Source organism: Cyprinus carpio, unplaced genomic scaffold (genome assembly GCF_018340385.1).
Source record: "Cyprinus carpio isolate SPL01 unplaced genomic scaffold, ASM1834038v1 S000006753, whole genome shotgun sequence".
In the NCBI taxonomy this organism is placed as follows: domain Eukaryota; kingdom Metazoa; phylum Chordata; class Actinopteri; order Cypriniformes; family Cyprinidae; genus Cyprinus; species Cyprinus carpio.
In genome coordinates this window covers 2014854-2027551 of record NW_024879352.1, presented here as the reverse complement: position 1 = coordinate 2027551, position 12698 = coordinate 2014854, and the positions used below count along the sequence as shown (strand labels likewise).

General features: G+C 37.0%; 1 long non-coding RNA gene and 1 pseudogene across 1 annotated transcript; one reads left to right on the top strand and one right to left on the bottom strand.

The window, feature by feature from the left end:
• Positions 1 to 427: 427 nt before the first annotated feature.
• On the bottom strand, positions 428 to 811 carry LOC122144744. Its single transcript, XR_006159829.1, has 2 exons — positions 720 to 811; positions 428 to 636 (listed from the first exon to the last, which is right to left on the bottom strand). It is a non-coding gene; the product is annotated as an uncharacterized LOC122144744 (long non-coding RNA).
• A 7813-nt stretch (positions 812 to 8624) lies between these two features.
• On the top strand, positions 8625 to 10843 carry LOC122144703 (annotated as a pseudogene).
• The last annotated feature ends 1855 nt before the right edge of the window (positions 10844 to 12698 follow it).

The window sequence follows — 12698 nt, the reverse complement described above, 5'->3', positions numbered from 1 at the left end:
ACATCAGTGAGTTAAAGGTCCACCATTACACCATACAGAAAAGTATTTCTCACTGATAATATGATTTTTAATTCCCTGAAAAATTATAAAAGCTGAAAATGTTTATTCTCATGGGGAAGGTAGAACTGTCCTGTACATTATGAACTTTACCATTTATGCTTTGATTTACTCCACCATACCAAAAACACAAAATTACCAACCTGTTCAGGAAAACGATGAAGGCAGATAGAAACATTTTTTCCAGATCTGTTTCTTTTTTCCCTAAATGGATACAATTATTTTATTTTTTTAATCTTTGGTTCTAGTTCACAAACAAATTATTATAAATAAAATAATGAGCAAACTCCTTTTAAAACAGCAATTTATCCACTCAAACTTATATTATTAACAATAGAGATAGATGTATTTAATGTATAAGATAAACTTACTTTTCTTGCTGTCTTAGATCATCAAGGGCTTTTAATTCATTATCAGTCAGGTTAACATTGTAGTCCACTTGAAGAGGTCTTCTTCTATTTCTTTCACCTTGGAGTTTAAACAGACTTTTTTTGTGCTTACGGGTGGCAATATGCTCCTTGTACTGCTCTAGTCCCATCATAGGTGCATCACATGCCCAAACACTTATGCAGCTGTTCACTGCAAACAACAACAGTGCTTATTTCATCTTACTTTATATAGCAGAGAAAAACATCGAAAATCAGTGCTGTGTAATTCCATACCTGCCCTTGATCTTCTCAATTGCTTCATGGTGGAAATAAGAATGCATATGGAAATCTACAACCTGTAAAAACAAAGTATATGCATATATACATCTTATCAATAAGAGGCATGTTAAATGCAAAATAAATAAGCACATCATTGTTTTAATGCAATGTCTTCATTCTGAATTGGGAATATACAAAAAATATTGATGACTCATCCTGCATTCACTGGTGTTGTCCAATCAAAATGTTATCTGCAATGTCCCGCCCAGTAAATATCACGTACAACAGACTAGCAAATACCAAATAGGAGTGTTCGACTTCATGCAGCTTGCAATTGGGGGCGGAATTGAAAGCAGAGACATGCGGTGCATTCCAAACGGTACATATCGCCCTCCGAAGGGCACTTCGGAGTGAAAACAATCATGGCCGCCATACTGAAGGGTCATTCCAAACCGAAATGCTCAAAACTGGCCACATCAAAGGGCCCTTTGGAAAGAAGGATTTCGAAAGGTACAACTGATGGACACTTCGGGCTCCCATGATCCTTTGTGCAGATTCTTTTCCATGATTACGGCACCTCCGTGTGGGCACGTGATTATGACGCAGAAGGGCACTTCAAGAAACTTCAAGAGTTGTTTTGGTCCCCTACACCTTTCAACCCTTTGAAGGGATTAGGGCATAGGGATGGTGCCCTTCCAAATACCTCCGTGAAGTTGGCCCCCCACCCAACGCAAACCGTCAGAAAAATAGTCTCAATCGTTTGTGCTCTGTTTTTTGCTGGTTTGTACTGTAAAAATTTTTTCGTTTGTGCTGCTTTGGTTTTTTAGATATTAAAATACTTATAGGTCATTCTGAGGTCACTCAGCCCCCCCACATACTCCAAATTCACCCCAAATAGACTCGTTTGTTTGTACTTCGTTTGTGCTGGGTTTATGCCGGTAAAAGTTTTTGTTTGTGCTGCTTCAGTTTTTAAAATATTAGACATTGAATTATAGGTGATGACGTCACTCAGACCCCCACAAGATTCTATAGAGACATGGAGACTACATGTGTCTTTTGTAATTCAGAAGAGAAATCAATAAAACACTTATTTTTTTTTAATGTGTATTTACACAATCGTTTTGGATAGACACTGAATATCTAATATTCAAATTCATAAAATTAAAGATTTGACTATCTGGTAAAGATATATTTTTGTTATATAAAAATAAGATTTTGGAGCAAAATTTTCGTTGATCAGGAGAAAGACAAACAGCGTCTAGTGGAAGGAGACCTAGCCTCAGACATAGTGTTCTACACGCATTGAGCAAGTGCATCTGTTACAAGCAAGCTCTGTCGAGCGGCCAGACATGAAGAAGGCTCCATGACTCCGGTTTTGGATGCTATATGGTTAACTTTGCTTGAGAGAGGAGTTCTCTCTTCAGTGGAAAAAACTACGGGGGGCTACAAGCATCTCCACCAGTTCTGGGTACCACGGCTGATTGGGCCATTTCGGTGCCACTAACTGAACAGATTTACTTTCCTCTCTGATTTTGCAAAGCACGAGAGGCAGAAGTTTCCCTGGAGAAAAGCATACTTCCTTACTTTCGGCCAGCTGTGAGCTAGTGCATCCACTCCCAGTGGACAGTGTGTCAGTGAATAAAACAGTGGGCGGTTAGTGTTTTCCGCTGATGCCAAGAGATCCACCTCTGCCCTGCCGAATACACTCCAAATCATATTGACTTTAAAAAGGGTGTAATTTCCACTCTCCGTGGATTACCCCGCCCCTTGACAGTAAATCCACGCTGTGATTCAGGTGTCTGGAAACATGTACTGCCCGGATGGAGAGGAGGTGTCGATCTGCCCACAGAAGAAGGTCTTTCGCCAGCCACAGCAGCGGCAGCCGCGAGCTCACGCCCCCTTGGTAATTTATAGACGCTACCACTGTCATGCTGTTCGTCTGATGAGAATGTGACGATGGAGAATGTCCGGGAGAAAACACTCGAGCGCAAGGTGTACTGCATGGAGGTCCAGACAGTTTATGTGGCACAACTTCTCTGTTTTCTGACTATGTCCTGAAGTCTGGTCTGCCGTTGCATACGGCTTCCCAGCCCGTGCTCCATGCATCTGTTGTAACTGTCTTTCTCCTGATCACCTGGCCAATAAGAAACACCCCGGATATACAGAGTCATAGGCCTTACCCTGAGTGCGCTGCTCAGCGAAAAGCTCAGACTCCTCACTCATCTTCAGAGCTTTAAGGGCTGACTGGATATGCAAAATAGCATGCTGGTACCGAGCCAGGACGTCTCCCTTTTGGGAGTGGAGCTGAATTCAATCAATATGCGAGCGTGTCTGTCAGAGGAGCGCTCACAAAAACTGATCAGCTCTCTCGGGTAAGGCCACTATCGCGTCACTTTGATACACAAGGTGCCCGTGCGCCATGCGCTCTGTGGCACCCAGCACTTTAGACAGAGCTGAAGTCTCTCGCATATGTAGAAGCCTTGTTTGCACACTGTCGGGGCAGCAGCCATCTGGCCGAGCGACCTCTGAAACCAGTTTTCAGCGAGGGAGAGTGCCCTCACTTTAAGACTGCGAGAGAGCTGATCAGTTTTTGTGAGCGCTCCTCTGACAGACATGCTCGCATATTGATTGAATTCAGCTCCACTCCCAAAAGGGAGACGTCCTGGCTCGGTACCAGCATGCTCTTTTGCATATTCAGTCAGCCCTTAAAGCTCTGAAGATGAGTGATGAGTCTGAGCTTGTCGCTGAGCAGCGTTAAGGGTAAGGCCGTGAACTGGTACGCTATCCCCTCGAATGCAAATATCAGGAAACGACTGTGGCGAGGGGCTACCTGAATGTGAAAATAAGCATCCTTTAAATCCACAAGAGATAAACCAATCTCTGTGAGAGTGAGTGATGTGGGAGAGGGGAGTGAGAAGAGGAGAAACTGCTCTGATATTGAGGTGAGTTTTGTATGTTTTTCAACTTTATTGCACTACATAGTGGAACAGTCAAACACAAACATAACAATTGCTCTTGCCGCCTCCAACAGGCAGGGGTGTGGTGAACACACAGCAGAGCGAGCAGACTTTTTCAGTGACTCGTCTTCAGCGCTGGGTGCAGATTTTCTCCTCCGAGAGACAGCATCAGGAACGCGGCTTTGATTCTTGTGCCGGTGGCCTGCTGTCTCTGTCAGGGCGGGGTCTTGCCGGTAGCCTGCGTGGGCACGACCCATCAGAGAGTCATCATTGTTTCCGAAGGAACTGGTTAGTGAATGGATCAGGAGAGAAGGATCTTAGTATGAAGATGACGACGTAAATAGTGAAGAATGGATGGCGGTAGGGGGTGAAAAAGAGCGGGTATATAGAAAGAATCAGTCAGAGGAAAAGAAAGATGTGGTCGATGGGAGGAGAGTGGGGTGTTAAGAGGTAAGTAGTTTCGAGGAAAATGAGCAGACAATTTGGAGGAGATTGGAAAGGGAAGAATTCAAGATAATACTTGTAATGAGGAAAGAAGATGAACACATAGCTTTAGGTCCCATTGCACTTACCAAAGATTTAAAGAAGAAGCTGGGAGAGATAGAAATGGCAAAAATCCTTTAGGACGGGAATATACTGATCAAATGTAAGACAGAGGAACAAATGAATAAAGCGTTGCATATTGGAAATGTATGCAAGAAGACTGTAGTGGATAAAAAAGTAATACATGGAAAAATGGGGAAACTGGGAGTAATATGGGGTATTCCAGTCGAAGAGGATTTTGGACAACATCAAAAAGAATATACTAGGAGGAATATAACGATGGTGAGATTAATAAAACAGTAAATGGAAAACGGTTGCCAGTTTTGTCTGTGTTAATTGACTTTCAAAATGAAAAAACTTCCAGCAAAGGGTACATAAAATAGGAATACCATGAGCTACTATGTCAGAGAAATATGTGCCACCACCTCTTAGGTGTTACAAGTGTCAGAGATATGGACATATTGTGGCAGTGTGTAGAGGAAAACAAAGAGTGTGCGTGTGGGGGGAGCATAGGTATGAGTAATGTGGGGAAAATGCGAAGGTAGCCTTTTGTAACTTGGTGGAGATCATAGTGTGACATATGGAGGATGTGAAGGTAAGGGAAAGAGCAGTGGAGGTCCAACAAATTAAAACAAAGAGTAATATAGGTAGGCAGAGGCAGTGAAAAGAACTGTCAAGAAGGAAAAACAAAGGAGGTGGCCAGCCAAAGATGTCACGAACCCTGGATAATGCAGAAACCAAAACAAGAGGTATCAATGAACATAGAAAATTGTATTTTTTTGTTCATAGCATATGTTATTCAATTGTACTGATCAGGTAAAACAGAAAACAGAGAAAATTAAATTTATTACAAAAGGTGCTGAGAGAAACCTCTCTTGGGAAACAAATTAACAGAAAGACTTGAGTCGGAAGGAGGCCTTCAAGCCAAAATTGGATCGAGTTATGTTTATAGTTCTATGGAATGCCAAGAGGTCTATTGGCAAATGGCCGGAATTCAAAAAGTTTTTATCAATGAGTTAGAAATCTAACCGACCTAATTTGCATCCCAGAAACTTGGTTGAAACCATCTTTTGTATTTTACAATAGCAGGTTATGAAGTGTTTAGGAGAGACAGAGACAAGGGTAATGGGGGTGGGGATGCATTTTAAAATCAAACAAATATGAAATAGATCGATTATATATATGAATTATAAGGTAGTGGTAAGTGGACAGGATTTGGAATTTAAGGGTTAATTGAAGTTTGGACAAATGAATGAAGTAGTCAATAGTAAATTATTATAGATCCTTGTAAAACAACTACATGGAAAACAGAGGAACTTTGCAATAAATTTAGAGGGTAAAGGGTTATTTGTTGTGGAAAGTTAATGGCATAATACATTGTGGGATAGATTTAATGATTCAAATGGGGAAGTAATAGAGGAATTAATGGCACGTAAAAATTTAGCAGTGAAACCATGGAGATTTATAAATTAGTGGGTAAAATGGCCAAGGAAAGGCAGTTGATATTACAGTTGTATCGTAAGCTATAGCATGAGTATGTTGGTGGATTTAATAAAGATAAGTACACTGGGAAGTGATCATTATCCTTTTTATAGAAATCGGTATAGAAATAAGAAATGAAATGGTCAAGTGGGTCGAGAAGATTGGGTATTTATTAGGAGCAGAATTGGATTGAAATTCAGTGGAGATCAGGGGCTGACATGATGGGAGTAATTGATGTTGGTGAGGAAATAGAGGAATTAAATCGAGTAGTTTGTGGAGTTATATTAGAAGCAGCAAAACAATCAATTCCAAGATGTTTAGGGAATAGGAGGAAGAAGATAGTCCCATGGTGGACGGAAGAATGTGGTAAAGTAATAAAAAAAAAAAAGGAACACAATTTTTTTTAAATACTTAAAAGAACACCACACAATTTTGAAGACTTAATCAACTATAAAAAGATGCAGGCAAAGTTAAGAAGAACTATTAAAACAGCAAAAAGGGAATATTGGAGATCATTTTGTGAGTCAGTGGGAAGAGAAACAGATATTTATAAAGTGTGGGGCATGATAAGGAAAATTAATGGAATTAGGAGAGGGTAACTCATGCAACCCCTGCTAATGAATCACTGTCTTCTTAAGTGAAAGGATACCAATATTTTAATCTTGACCCGTCACATGTTCACTTTGTTGGGTTTTGCTTGAAGTGGTCCGTGCATCCCCTTGCATTATATGGACTAAAAATCTTTGCTTGTGTTCATAGTGAGAGAAAGAAAGTCATAAACATCTGGATAACAAGGGTTCAGTAAATGGTGAGAGAATTTTCCCCTTTGAAGAGCAAGATGTGATGGAGCGGGCTAGAAATATATTCCAGACAGAATGTTACAAGGGTGGTGTTTGAATTAAATGAGGAGAGTCATAGAATTAAAACATACAACGTTAACGTTTTTAAAGGCCACTTTATTTGTGTTGTCTATTCAACGTCACTGTCTAAAAGGAACAATTAATCTTTTTAAATGTTTATTCTTTGGGGCATTTAGAAGGGTTTTTCTTGAGCAAATAATGATAAATAATTATTTGTGACTAATTAGATTAATTATGAGAAAAGCATGTAATTAATTAGATTAAAAAAATAGTCACACTGACAGCCCGCTAATTCCTACTTAAATGTTTTCATATAATGAACAGTATATGTAAAATCAACTTATCGGATCCACCAACCTGCTAAGAACAATCACTAAACATAATTACAATTATTTTAGTCATACACATGTATATTTAACAGCGACTTTTTTGTGAGATTTGTAATCAGTTAACACAAAAAAAAAAAATCCCACAAAAAATATTAATTGTATTTAAATTCCTCGTCACTGATTTTATTTGGACTTTTAATTTTGGTGCATTCAGCTAATAATTACATAGCTAATAGCTCTATCAAAAGAAGACCGACAAATAATGAATGAACTTTTTTTTATGGGGAGACGAAACTTTGCTACCATCAAAAATGCTTTCTCAAATTGATGGTGAACGTTTTGAAGGCGCAGACATTTACCTGATGGAAAGTCATAATTGAAGTAGACAGATGTGTGTGTTTTGATGTCATAAAACAATGATCATTAGTTCTCACAGTCAGGCACAGCACGGTTTGAGCTTCTTGTTTACGCATATTTACATGTGCAAAAGATAAAATAAAAATATAATATACTTTTCAAGATTAAATAAAATTGTTTTTATTTTTCTTCAGAAATGTAATCAAGTAAAAGTACAAGTAGTCAGTTTAAATTGTACTTGAGTAAAGTACAAATCCCCCAAAATAATACTTAAGTACAGTAATCAAGTAAAATTACTCAAGTATTTTACACCTCTGAAGAAGAAGCCATTAGCCAGTTTCACTGATTCAATAAGGTTTCAATAGTATTTGGAGAAAAGGGTAATTCCCATAGCGATGGTAGAGTGACCGAATCGAAGGGAACAACAAATCATCAGATAAAAACCCGTTTCAATTAGAAGTAATGAAACCAACGAAACCTGTTTTTGTCCGTACTGCTGACCGCAGAGCAACATCTTTTGCAAACGTTGACGCAATTGAATTTCTTGGTTCCTTTTTGCTCATCGTTGTGTTATCAACGAACTTTAAATGAAAGAATCCCGGCCGGAATTTTCTCGTTTCACATGTCCACACTAGGACACACACAATTTGAGGTAACAAAATAGAGATATCGATTATATATTTATCACTTATTACTCTACTCCCAGACGTGTTTTCAGTTGTGGTTGCGTCGCCCGTCCACGTGTTTGCTGAATCCAGTTGTGTGACTGGACACAGTTGCAGCAGATTATCGCAAAAAACAAGCCAGTGAATAAAAACAGTGTCGCAACATACGCAAATGTATCTGATCAAAATAATTCCAAATAAGCGACCAGATTAAATTTAAATAAGACTAAAGCGGAAAATGTATGTTAAAAAAAAGTGTAATTCGTGACTTCACACAACTAAAGGACTTGTCGTTTATTTTCAGCAGACATGGCAACACTACAGTAAACGCTGATACAGAAATCGCGAGAACTGGAGGATGCTTCCCCTATTGGTGTGGCTACAATTTATTTTACAATTAATAAAATAATAATCATAATAATAATAATAATAATAATATACATGTCCATTTTATGTAAATGAACAATTGTGGTGCAAATCTGCTAAAAAAAAATGTATGTGCAAAATGCTCTTTTATTTTTATTATATTCAGAAATAAAAATAATTAAACATTTCTCTGAATCCCTTACAGTCAAAATGCAATAAAATGATTTGAGCTCACGTCGACTTTACTGTTTAAATGATTTTCGCCCCATACTTATTTCTTTATTTACTCACTTGTCTTAGTGCACCGATTGGAGGCACTATACTAACAGATCTTACAGAGAATCCACAGAAGAAGGGACGAACGACGGAAGCGTCTGAACCTATTTTTTTACAGTCTATGGTCTGAGACTGTATATATTATTGTTATTTGTCTGATGCGAAATGTGTACTGATTGTGTGCAGAAGCAGTATCCCGACAGGGTGAGTTCATGATCAATGGTGTTCACACTTTATGCGCATCCTTCTGATATTTCTTGCTATGTGCTCCTTTAATGCCATTAAAGTGAACAGAGGCAACAGCGCTGGTTGTTGTTTTCCAGCCACAGATGAATATCACTGCACTCCTGTGTGTTCTTCTTGTGAACCTACCTGTACTTGCATTAGGCATTTACCTCTTTTTAAAAATTCATATGATAGCACGACCGATGAGTTTGTTGGGTTTTTGATGTTGTGTGCAACTGGTACTTCAAGTCGTCATAAATGAATGAGTATTTACTGGCAATGTTCGACTCCTTATATATTTGCTTGTAACTCAATTTAAGGTGTTAATTTTCTTCTCTTTTGAGCATAGGGTCATACCTGTCTGGAGAATGGTTCATATCTTATGAATTTTCTCGGGTGCGCCAGCTGTCACCGCGGGACTTTTGTGCTGATCAGCGACAGGACGATGGTGAATGAAGATGAGGAGGAGGTTGTCACTTACCTGCGTGAGTCACGTCACATCAGTGTATGTAAATATTCTGTCAAATTTGTCATCAGTAACGTTCGATTTTCCTCAGATATGTGCAAGAACTGTGATCATGTCATAGCAAGACACGAGTACACCTTCACTGTGTGGATGACTATCAGGTGAGCTGTGCCATTAACCACTATTCACTCTCCTTTTTATTAGTTGTTGGAAAAGATAAAAATAAATTTGCCATTAAACTTTTCATTATTATTATGATAATTATTATTATTACTGGTAACACTTTACAATAAGGTTCCATTTGTTAACATTAGTAAACATAAACAATGAAAATACTTATAAAGAACTTATTAATCATTTAAAATTAAGATTTATATAATTTAATTTCAACACTGAGAGATCGTTAAAATCAAAGTTGTACCATACTATTCATATTATTAAATAAACCTTAACTAACATAAACTAACAGTTGTGTTTTTTATTAAGTAATGTTAACAAATATGCATGAACTAATGGGAACTTTATGGTGAAGTGAAAACCTTATTATTATTATTTACAGTTAGAATATTACAATTATATTATGTAACTTATTGGATTAATGAGTAATTAATGATAATAAAAAGAAATGTTTATAATTATTATTGTTATTATTACTGTTGTAGTCTAATAATTATTTAGTTATTGTGTTTAGTTATTTTGCTGCCTTATGGACATAACTTATGATATACGCATCTCTGGCTGATAACAGATTACTTAATTGTGAGATTAAAACAAGCAATTTCTGTAAAGCTGCTTTGAAAAAAATGTGAAAAGCACTATACAAACACTTGAATTGTCTCAAAAAGGGAAAGTAACAATTACTAATCTGTACTGATTAGCAGTTTTAGACAATAAAACAAAAGAGGTTTTATGTTATCAGTCTTGTAAAACAATATTGGTTCATCAATTTAAGATTCATTTAACAATTTTATGGACAAATATTAGAATAGGAAACAGATTTTTAACAAAGTCAGTACTTGCAAATGTATGTAAATAGTACATGAATACTTAAATATGGGGCAGATTAGAATGTTTTAGTTTTGTTTAGCCTTTTACAGGGAATTTTTGTTTTATATTTGTTATTCTTTTTTTTTTAAGGAATACACAATGTTGTGCATGTTGTGTGGAAAAGCAGAGGATTCGATCAGCGTGCTGCCAGATGATCCCAGACAAACAGCACCTCTGTTCTAGAGGATCTGCACCGACAGAGACAGGGAATTGTCTTCTTTGTAAAGAGCATGGTCATGCATGATGGTGGGAGCCATGACACATGTCACGTTTTAACATACGCTTAGCACTGGAGAACGACACACTGTAACTCTGAATCCAGAAGAATATACCGCAGAATTCATTGTGCTTTGTTTCTACATATTCAGGACAGGCACTAAGGTTTATAGCACAGCTCTGACTCATAAAGATACATGAATGTGAGAATCATTCACAAAGTTTAAACCTAATTAGGAATCACCCATTGTTTGATTCTCTCACTCTGTTCAAAATGTATGGAAACGCTTTTATGCCACAGAATAGAGAATTCTGAGAAAAAGCAAATGTCAGAATAATGAGATATAAACGTTCTTTCTTGCATCTATGAGTTTACAACCTCACAATTCGGATTTTTTTCTTTGAATTCTGAGTTTACATCTCTGAGTTTATCAATTCTGTTTTTTGTTTTTCTGCCATGGAATAAAAAATAAACAAAGTAACTGCAACTTTATATCTCACAGTTCAGACGTTTTCCCAAAATTGTGAGATAAAAAGTTGCAATTACCTTGTCTGTTTTATTTACTGACGAAACAAACTCCCAGAAAAGTTTTATTTTCCCATGTTAAAATGCTTTCTTTTATCCCATGATATTATGCGCAATGTTGCTCTGTTTGCCAATTATTAGTCTGCAGGGGAATATCTGTTTTGAGTGACCAAGAAAGGTTAGGTTTGAGTGGGTTATCAGTATGTTAACCACAGACAGGATTTTTGTTACTATGCAGTGCTTAGATATACAGATGTCAAGAGTTGGATTGGACATATCAAATATGGTAAAATATGGAAAAAATGGTGCACACAAGAAAAAAACTGATTCCTGCTTGTTATTACTGACACATTTAAAGTAGATATGATGTCATACTGTATTTCTAGTGTCAATGCAACAAAATATTTTGTATGCTTTGTCTAAATAAACTATGAAACAATGAATTTTATGTTTATTTTTTAAACTAATGACAGCATAATATTATCCCAACATCAAGCATCAGTACTTAAGAGTACATGTTTATTCCATTAATATGAATACATATAAAGTACATTCCAACATTGTAACTTTTTTTTTGTTTTGCATGATTGAAATGTTTGTTAGCAAAATACAGTACATGAAGCATGAGGTGGAATTTCCTTCTCTTAATATATTTATAGCTATATACAGTTCAGATTATGTACAATTCTTAAGATAAACCACCCGACAGGGCACAGTTGTGGGCCTATGCTGATGCTTTTAAAGTAAAAGTACTTCCAGAGGACAAAAATAGACTTTATAGAACAAACAACTATTCTTGCGCACAGCACACAATGAAGTCGTGGTAATGATTTGGTATCTACAATCCATTTCTGTTTGTACATCACAAGGGTCAACGCACTCCTCAGACAACTTTTCAATAAATGCCATGACAGAGAAATTCAATCCCAAAAACCGCAGAAGCATCTTGGCATAAGCAGCCAACTTATTCAAACAGACATCTTGCTGATGTATTCAAGTAATATGGTAATGGGACTACTGTATAGTGTTTGAATCAAGAGTTCCTTTAAGGGTCCATAGTGTTTCACCGCAATGTATTGGTAAGTTCCCTTACTGACGTATGACTATTTACAGGGATTTTTAGTATGATATTGCAGGCATGGAAGAGATTATACTTGGCAATTGCAAGGTTTGCTGACCCTTAATGTGATGGCAAATTCCTCAGTAGCAAGTAGTAATGCTACAACCTCAGGTACGTAACCACATCCAATAAATAAATAAATACATTCTATAGATGATATAGTTTACAGTACGTACATTCCCTGAAATACATATATACACATGCTTGCTTGCACCAGATGTACCTATACATGAAGGATATTACATGGTATAGATAGCTATCTGTTGAAATGGGCATTGAAGCTTAAATGCTTTGACCAATGATTTAAAAACAGAAAAATGACAAAATGTAAGGCTAGAGTATCTGGAATGCCTACAAAACATGCATCTGTTTGACAGAATACAGTGAGTTCCTAAGTGCAGCCCCATTGTTTTCACATTCTCACTGATAGTGACTGATAGTAAATGTTCAAAATCAGACATGTGTTAAAGTATGTAAGTGCAAAAAAACATCAGAAAATAAACAGATAATTTAAATAGCAAAAAAAAAAAATATATATATATATATATATAGTTTAAGT